At 34.2% G+C, this 10624-nt stretch overlaps 1 long non-coding RNA gene across 1 annotated transcript in view; it reads left to right on the top strand.

The window, feature by feature from the left end:
- The window catches only part of LOC137630207 (uncharacterized), a 70571-nt gene extending 61533 nt beyond the window's left edge, over positions 1-9038 (top strand). The window contains exon 4 of the long non-coding RNA XR_011041690.1: positions 8927-9038. This is a non-coding gene — a long non-coding RNA (uncharacterized lncRNA). The remainder of the gene's footprint in view (positions 1-8926) is intronic.
- The last annotated feature ends 1586 nt before the right edge of the window (positions 9039-10624 follow it).

Below are 10624 nucleotides of genomic sequence, written 5' to 3'. Positions count from 1 at the left end.
CCATTCCTTGCTTGTTTTTGCCTTTATAGTCATAATAGCTCTCTCTCTCTCTCTCTCTCTCTCTCTCTCTCTCTCTCTCCATACACACACAAACACCCACATGCATATTTATCCTCCACTTGTCAGTCACACCTTTCTTCTTCTCGGTTATGCATTTCAGCCATGATAGCCCCCCCCCCTCTCTCTCTCTCTCTCTCTCTCTCTCTTTTCCACTATCGTTTACGCCTTCCCATTCCTTGCTTGTTTTTGCCTTTATAGTCATAATAGCTCTCTCTCTCTCTCTCTCTCTCTCTCTCTCTCTCTCTCTGAATTAGTATTTACAGCAAATAAGTAAATTTATTAAAAACAGAGACGATGCTCGATTAGTAAAATAGACACTATGAGAGAGGGGCAAACAAGAGTTATAGTTTAATATATATAATATATTTTATACATAAGTGAAGATGCGAACATTTAGTTACAGGAATACTTTATTCATGCGGAATCTGAATCTTCTCTTGGGTAACTACAATTTCAAATTACATGGCATTCAAGAAACTGAATTCCCCTTAATTGTATTGAATAGCTCTCTCTCTCTCTCTCTCTCTCTCTCTCTCTCTCATATGGGCACAGTCTTTTATCTAGTGCTTGAGGTAACCGTAGGCAGTACTCCAGGTTCCCTGAGTGCTATTGGCCACTAGCTGCACTTACTTTACATCATTCTACTATTCCTTACTTTACCTCCTAGCTTGCTTCCATTCTTTCATCTTGCTGCACAACCTCTACAGACTTTTGCTTCAGTGTATCTCTAGTGTTTTACCTTAGATGTACTTTGGCGCTGAATGACCTCTCAGGCTCCAACGCAGGGCTTTTTAACCCAAATTCTTAAAGCTATCCATATCTAATATAACGATAAACCTCCTTGGTAATTTTGCTTGGTGAGCGCGAGAGAGCACGTATTTGGATTAATTTCTATTAATCAAATTCTGTTTGGTAATAAACTTTACGTAAGTTATTTACAGATTCCGTTAGACATCAAGAATATAACTCTATCAAAGAGTTTTCTTCTCCGTATATTTGAGTAAATACTCATCAAGAGTCCGTGCATCTAAGACGTGAAAGACGTAATCTGATAGGCGATTTGAACCGCTGTTGATGAGGCTTTGGTTAGATATAGGATACTTCTAAAGAAGAAGTTTTACTGAACATAAGTTTTATCCATGATTCCGAAGATTAAGAATGAATGGACAGTTATCGCCTTTTCATTCTTCTCTGGCTGGCAATGACTTACTATTTTTAGGAATGGATGTATGTGTGTATATATATATATATATATATATATGTATATATATATATGTATATATATATGTATATATAAACATATATATGTATATATATACATATATATATGAGAGAGAGAGAGAGAGAGAGAGAGAGAGAGAGAGAGAGAGAGAGAGAGAAAGGTATGTTGACTCTGCTATACATAAGAGAGAGGCTAGATGACTGCCATAAATCGATCTTGTTGAACATATAGCTGAAGAACATCTCCCAAAGGCTTCTTTCAAAGATTATGAGTAGACTTTAACCTTATAGCCATTCTAGTAGAATTTGAATATGGGATTTGGAATGTTTTTAGTCATATTTTTAGTCTTAGATTTTAGGATTTTAGATTCTCGTAATATTTTCGAAATCATTATTCAGAGTTTAGTATATGGGATTGATAATCAATATGGACTAGTATCTTTAGTAATTTTTAATAAGTAATGAAATTTATTGCAAAATAAGTTTGGAATTCTCAATGCAAAAGAGCTGAAATAAGTGTAAAAAGTGCAAACATTATATAAATTCTCTCTCTCTCTCTCTCTCTCTCTCTCTCTCTCTCTCTCTCTCTGTGCTTGCGAGCAAGGTTAGATAATTCAGGTATACAGGACTGAATATTCTCGGGTTTTTTTCTAAAAGAAAAAACATTGTAATTATAGTGAAGAGAGAGAGAGAGAGAGAGAGAGAGAGAGAGAGAGAGAGAGAGAGGGGGGGGGAGAGAGTCTGTCTACACATTCTACCATACTTCAGAATTTCTTCCGACTGCTTCCTTTTCTCCTCTCACCCTTTTCCAACCCTTCTCTCTCTCTCTCCTCGTCCTTTCCCCTCGCCCTCCTCTCCCCACCCCCTCCTTTCCCTCCTCCCTCCCTCTCCCTCCTCCCTCTTTCTCCCTCATCTCCAGACCCCTCCATCATCATCCATGTCTGGCAGGTAAGGGTACTTTACTTTTTTATGCAGATAATATGACTGACGTAATTGAAACAGGATTTCCAATATCCAAAGAGGGGATGGCGAGCTATCCAAGTGAAGAACCCCTCTGGGGCATATCCAGAGAGAGAGAGAGAGAGAGAGAGAGAGAGAGAGAGTGTGTGTGTATGGGGATAGGAGAGTTTCACAGGTACAGAGGGAATAAGAATGAGAGAGCGAGAGAGTGAGAGAGCATGCAAGGACTGTAATTAGAGCAGAAAAGAAGGCACCATGGTTCATCTGCAATTAGAGTTGATTATATTTTCAGAGAGAGAGAGAGAGAGAGAGAGAGAGAGAGAGAGAGAGAGAGAGGCTGTTATGTAGCACTATCGTAGTGCAATACTTGTTCCCACGATGAGAAAGAATGTACCGGTCATCCAATGGACGGCATTGCAACCGATAACTTAATTGTGAACCTACGTCATTGGCCTTTGGTATTTTTGTCTTTAATTTCCAAATGAGAAAGACACTTCGGATATTAACGAGTTTATTGTTTTCAGCTGCGTGACCAATGAAGGTTTCCAAGTTAGGTGGCTTTGACTTTTATATCATTGACACATAAATACACCTGTTAATGATTTATATCATGGATAATATGATTGTATGTATTCCAAGCTGGTTCATGTATTCCATCACACACACATACACACACTTATATACATACATACATACATACATATATATATATATATATATATATATACAGTATATATAATATGTATATATATATACACAGTATATATAATATATATATATATATATATACAGTATATATATATTATATATATATATATATATAATATATATACACAGTATATATATATATATATATATATATTACGATTCCTTAGTCTCTCCTCGTGTCTTTGCATTTCTACAAGCCCTCTTACCTGAACAAATTGTATTTTTTAGTATTCATTTAGGTTCTCGCTAAGACGTAAAATCTATACTCATCGACTATTTTTTTAAATACCATTAAACAGTGACTGCTTGGGAGAGACTGAAAGGAATCTAAAAGAGCCTAGAGCTTCGAATAAGCCTGAATAAACCTCATTTGCCTATAATACACATTGAGCACATTCACTTCATTAGAAAAAAAACAAATCCCTTGAAAAGAAAAAGAAAACGACCACGTGTCTAATACGCCTCTTCAATCAAATTAGAAAAAGTAAGGACGACAGAGGAAATGGTACGATTCCAGAAACACCCTCAAATACACACGATCCGTTTCCTCGATATGTGGAGAAATAGTAATGCGCGCGCACACACACACATACACACATATACACACACATATACACACACACACATATATATATATATATATATATATATGTGGGTGTGTGTGTATATATATATATGCATATGTATATATATATGTATATATATTTATGTATATATATGTATATATGTGTATATATATGTGTATATATAGATATATATGTATATATATGTATTTATATGCATATATATGCATATATATATGCATATATATGTATATTATATATGCGTATATATATGTATATATGTGTATATATGCATATGTATATTTATATGTATATATATGTATATATACATATGTATATATATATGTATATATATGTGTATATATACATATATATATATATATATATGTATATATAGATATATATGTATATATATATATGTATATATATGTGTGTATATATATATGTATATATGTGTGTATATATATATGTGTATAATATATATATATATATATATATTTATATATGTATATGTGTATATATATATTTATATGTGTGTGTGTGTGTGTGTGTGTTCGGTAAACTTCAAACTTCAGCTGTTCTGATTTTTTTCATGATGGTCTTTTAGTTTTATATTTGCCGTCAGAAATGGAGAAATATTAAATGCAATGAAAAAAAAATTCTCTCTCTCTCTCTCTCTCTCTCTCTCTCTCTCTCTCTCTCTCTCTCTCAAATAGGGCACATACAGTAGAGTCCAATGACTTGCAGATCAATACTATTTACTTTTAAGAAATTTGTAAAAAAACATATTTGATAATTTTCTCTCTCTCTCTCTCTCTCTCTCTCTCTCTCTCTCTCTCACACACATTGGATTTTTGAGTAAAAGGACAGCTGCAAACAAATAGGACACTACCTGCCTATTCCAACCCCCCCCCCCCTTTTCCCATCCCCATTCGCGAATTACTTTGTGGTAGCGAGAGTCTTAAACAATTTTCTGATTAGGGCCTTGCGCAATTTGAAGACATTTAGCGACCCATATATCTTGGCTCCCTGGGGCTGCCCTCTAGATGCGATGCGTGATACCGGAGTCTCTTTTGCATATGGCGCGTAGCAAATGAAGCAAGTAGGAATTTTCATTGGCCTGTTTGTCCCATCGAGAGATGCAATCTGTTGCGCCATGTGCAGAATTCGAAAAATTAGCGTCTGGTATCCGTTACGTCTTCATTGTTCCCTATAGGAAGTTCCAATTCTCTCTCTCTCTCTCTCTCTCTCTCTCTCTCTCTCTCTCTCTCTCTCTCAAATCCATACCTCAAACAGTGAGTCATTAACTTGACTGCATTGTCGCAACCATAATGAAGCCATCCTAATAACTCCATCATTTTAGGGTGCCTATTTAAGGTTTCCATTCGTCCCAGCCATTTAAACTTTAATACTTATACATTTTTTTTAATATAAGCATTATCTTTCACTAGCAAGGCACATTAATAAGTCCAAATATAAATTCAACTAATTCCAGTGTTTTGTAACAGTTGAGCATTTTATAAGATGATGAGTTGAGAGTCGTTTGTTAACAATTGCTAGGTCCGGGTCTACAGTCCGTTCCCCTCATTCTGCTCACCTGTAAAATTAGTACATTTACCAGTGCTTCTTATACCTGCTGAGACACCAAAAGCTGTTTCATTTTGACATCCACCCTTAAAAGGCTCATGATAAACGCGTTCAATGTCATATTTTTTTCGCTGATGGCGATAATAGAGCTACCTCTTGCTCTTATGTAGCCCAGATTTGGTTAAATCAAAAGGGGGGGTGGATTTTAACACTCCAAAATGCTCTAGATGTGCCTCTTAAAGGAAATTTGTAAGAGTCGGGGAACACGAATATAGGAAAAAGAGGTAAAGCTCTGTAGTCTAGGGAAGTTAATAATCACTGCATTTTATATTTTATATTTCATTAAAGTCAGTGATAAAATCATAGGCAATATCTCTCTCTCTCTCTCTCTCTCTCTCTCTCTCTCTCTCTCTCTCTCTCTCATGGTAACTGAATAAATCATAAATTATCACGAAATAAACCAAGAGTGGCATTTTAACGTTCTCTCTTAAAATCCCGTCCACATTTATTGTCTAAGCATTTGAATATGTTACTAATTATTGGTCGACTGCTGTTTTTCATGAGAGAGAGAGAGAGAGAGAGAGAGAGAGAGAGAGAGAGAGAGAGGTTCAATTTCCCGTTAAAATCGCATGTCATTGTAAGATTAATGACGTTAATATTATTAACATTGCAAATAAATAGTTATTAATGGTTACGTAAATCATTTGAAAACTTTTTGGAGAGTTACTGAAGTAAATAGGGAAGATGTAAGTTGATAATTGTGAAATTAGGATAAGAAGGGAAGAGATAACGATTTCGTTGTGAACAACCATATTAATCATGAATGATTAACCATTGTTGAGTAAGTGATTAGAAGAATGTGGAAGTCGTTAGGAAAAAATCATCAGGATGAAATTCCTCTCAAAAGGTTACTGGATGAGAATAGTAGATGGAGTCATATAAACGGTTGACTTTGATATACAGAATCACTTTGAAAGAGATCATTAAACAGTTTGGCTTTGATACGAAAGCTGATTGGTTGGAAAGAGGTGATGATATAGACTAGCTCTTAAATGGCTGACCATGGTAGGATTAAATGATTGGGAATACTTAATGAATCAACAGGAACTAAGGATATGAAAAAAGAGAGCTTCGGGTATAATTGGACTCTGAACTTTAATGAAAGGGTCGTAGGCTTCAGGAAGGCCTAGTCTGCCGTGAGGATTTAGGTTTATTGAGGGATTACATGCAGAACGGATGATCCTTTACGTATGAAAAGCTAGAAGTTTACCGTTAAAATCGAAATGAAAAGCGCTGGGTCTCTTTTTTTGTTTAGGATTTCAGTTTAGATTTCAGGTTTTATTTTACATTTCATTTCAAGTTAACATTTCAATCCATTAGAAAGCTTCATCTCTATTCGACTAAGCTTCTGATTCCATACATACACGCACACATACTCGCAAGTATATTATATATATATATATATATATATGTATGTATATACATATATATAAATGTATATACTGTATATATATACATATATATATGTGTGTGTATATATATATATATATATATATATAGCCTTTCTGGGTGGGCATACTTTAACGTGGTGAAAGGGTTTGTGTATCACCACAATCAACAAATCTGTACTCTATTTTTTTTAAGCTGGCCTAAATGTGCAAAGCTGGGGGTCTCTTGCTTACATCTAATTGGGTGGATATCAGTTTGTCCGAATTCATCATTTTTTTGTTATACACACAATTATATTATAGATATACTACTACAGAGAGAGTTGACAGGGTGCTATTATGAATGTGATATAAATACTAGTTAAATTAATTGTAAATAAGATCCTACATATTATCTTAGTTTGATTTCACCAGTCAACAGCTGCAAAAGGCGTGGCTTGAGTACAAATATGCAAGCTTAAGGAAATAAAGCATGGGTTGGTATGCTGTGAGAGATCAGACTAAAGTCTCTCACCATCACCATGACCGGCTTGGTGATGAAAATTATCAAAGCCTAGACATGACAAATACATGTCTGAATCATTTCTCCTGCAGTGATATATATATATATATATATATACATGTAATATATATATATATATATATATAAATATATATATATATATATATGTATATACTGTATATGTAATATATATATATATATATATATATGTGTGTATATATATATTTATATATATATGAGTGTGTTTGTTTGTTTATATTTTTATAGTTTACAAATGTACATTTTCCTTTTAAAGCAAATGGTTTTAAAATATCATACGTTTGTTTATCAGTACATAAATATTTTGGCATAACGAATTGCCAACCTTTGCAAACTACTATAATCTACGAAATACCAATTACGACATCAGCGGAATGGCCGTAAGGCACTCGATATCCAATAAAAGAAAAAAAAACCCTATAATTAGGCAAATATCATCACCCTTAAACAATGATATATATATATATATATATATATATATATAGAGCGAATAACACAAAACGTGGGACTGGTCAAAGTACCCGAAAACGTACCCCATCTAAATGTCCTTGCGGAAGGGCATAAATTGCCCGTTATGCCATGACCGCTGACGAGAATAGGGCGTGGAGGTCACGCACGGACTGTCCACATGTGGCCCTCATATAAGTATTGGGTATTAATGGTGGGTTTTGGACTAGTTATTCCGGTTTTCGTCTAATCTTTCGAAATATTCCATGGCGGCCTCTGGCATTTGTTCGGGATCTTCCACTCGGCTTGATAATATTCAAGTTGGAAATGTGCGAAATCTCTCTCTCTCTCTCTCTCTCTCTCTCTCTCTCTCTATATATATATATATATATATATTATATATATATATATATATAATATATGTATATATATATTTATATATATATCTTCGTTTATATATATATATATATATATATATTATATATATATATATATATTATATATATATATATATATAATATATATATCTTCAAACTAATGAGAAAATTAAGACTAGATAGATATATATATAGATGGATAGATAGATAGATCTGTGTGACCTATATCTCTGTATTTAAGAATTATTAGATTCTTGGACTCCTGTCATCTCTAAATACAAATGTCACCAAACAAATTTAAGTGTTTGCCCGAAAAATATGATGGGTCATAAATATCTTAGGTCACCCATAAGTGATATGTATAATAGCAAGGGATTCGGACAGAGGATTTTTTGAATCGGCAATACTTCGACATGTCTTCGCCGAGTATATGTTTAACCGTGGTGATATACCAGCAAAAACGCATAAACCAATTCACCAATTTGACTGTAATTGAAGGTTTCGTGTGGACAGTGTGATAAAGCATTGTCATTAGGCGAGGAATTCTATCCCTTATTCACCATATCCACAATGGTCAAAATTACTGCTGACCTTTTTGCAAGATCCCATCACTTTGGTTATGCCAAAAAGGACAGGCCCATTGTTTTGCCCCATGGGTTTATCGTATATGATCGAAGCTTCGGTTGTTACGAACCACGGTATCGGGAGTACCCGATTTCCCCTGCATTCTTTATACCACTGTATATGCCTTTCTTTGCCTTACGTTATACGCTCTTTGCTTCTTATTTTTATCTCGTTTTTCTTACTTGCTTTTATTGTATGGAAGATGGTAATGGGTATCAGACTGCATGCAAGTATGAATGAACATGTTCATAGTACGTAACAATTCAATTATTCAAAAATAGAACTAAAAGCTATTCCGTTTTTTTCATTAACCATGTGCCAATATGAGATGTTCTTCCCCACCGTTTATGAAATAAAATCCACTAATTTTTTATCTATTTTTTTTTCCAGATTGTGGAAGTGCAAAAGGTGACCTTATCTCTTTCCATTTACATAAGATGTGAAATCGAAGCTCTACACTCCTTCGCCTTCCCTGGCCTCAGAGTAAGTATTCACTCCTTTTTAATACCAGAGATATTTTTTTAAATTATAGAATGATGGAAAATCAATCAATCAGACAATGAGAAATCTTCTTTTACTTATTCCGACATCATAGGCCCAGCTCCGATTTGTGTGTTCTAAACTGCCGCGAATTTCATCTAAAGAACTGGCATATAAAATATATTTTATTACTGATATTTCCCTGGGATATTAATGCTGAGAAATAGGTAGGTGGTTAACTTCACCATCCCACCTTCTATGAAGCCTCGTTAAGAGGCAAGAAGACTTAAATCATTATGTATACAATGTATTTATTTATATATATATATACATGTATATATATATATGTTTATATATATATATATATATATATATATGTGTGTGTGTGTGTGTGTGTGTGTGGTGTATATATATATATGTATAAATATATAGATAAGTATATATGTATATGTATATATATATATATATATGTGTATGTGTATATATATATACATACTGTATATATTTGAATTCAGGGAATGGCTATGGAGTAAGAATAGCTCATAGAATTATTAGTGAAATCTCGACTGGGGCAAAGAAGAAGCAGCATATACCCATAAAAAAGAGAGATGGATCTGTTATAACAATAAAAGGTGAAGAAAGACAACGTTGGATTGAACACTTTAGTGAGGTTATGAATAGGAGATACGAAGGGAATAATTATTGATATACCTGAAGCTAAGGAAGACCTTGATGTGCCCATGATTGAATTCAGTGTGTTTGTAGTCAAAGCTATCATTAAAAAATTCAGGAGATGGAGAGTCTCTGGATATAATGAAATAAGTGCAGAGAGGATACTGGCCGAAAATGAAGTGAATCCCAGAATACTTACAAAATTATTTGTAGAATGTGCCATGAAGAGGCAAAACCTGATGAATGGAAGATAGGAGTGTTTGTGAAAATGGCAAGAAAAGGACTCCTGACTTGATTGCAATAATTAGAGAGGCATAACACTTACGTCAGTTGTTTTGAAAATACATAGTATTCTAATTCTAAAGAGACTGGAGAGAAACACTGATGAAAAGCTGAGAGATGAATAAGCAGGATTTCGAAAAGGTAGAAGTTGCACTGACCAAATTTTCATTTTGAGACATGATATACAGCAATGCATAGAATGTAGAAATCCAATATTGATAGCATTTGTGAACTATGAAAAAGCCTTTGATAGTGTGCACTGGCCAATTTTGTGTAGAGCCCTGCATTATTATAGAATTCTTCTTAAATATGTAAATTTTATTAAGTCTGTTTATGAGCATAGCAAGTGCAAAGTTACTGTTAATGGGGTCATATCAAATGAATTTCTAGAAAACAGCGGAGTAATCCCAGGGAATGTATTGTCACCTATGTTATTTATCCTCCTCATGGATTTTGTAATGCGTACAACAGTTGGAGATGGGGAGAAGGATTGAACTGGATTGGTGATAAGAAAGGATTGAACTGGATTGGTGATAAGAAATTAGCAGACCTAGAGTATACTTATGATGCTGTCCTTGTTAGCAGAACATCACAGGAGTTGCAATGCTTGCTTACCAGAACGCATGAAATATCACACGAGGTTGGGCTCAAAAC

This window comes from Palaemon carinicauda, chromosome 38 (assembly GCF_036898095.1).
Source record: "Palaemon carinicauda isolate YSFRI2023 chromosome 38, ASM3689809v2, whole genome shotgun sequence".
In the NCBI taxonomy this organism is placed as follows: Eukaryota; Metazoa; Arthropoda; class Malacostraca; order Decapoda; family Palaemonidae; genus Palaemon; species Palaemon carinicauda.
This window is presented reverse-complemented; position numbering and strand designations above follow the sequence as displayed.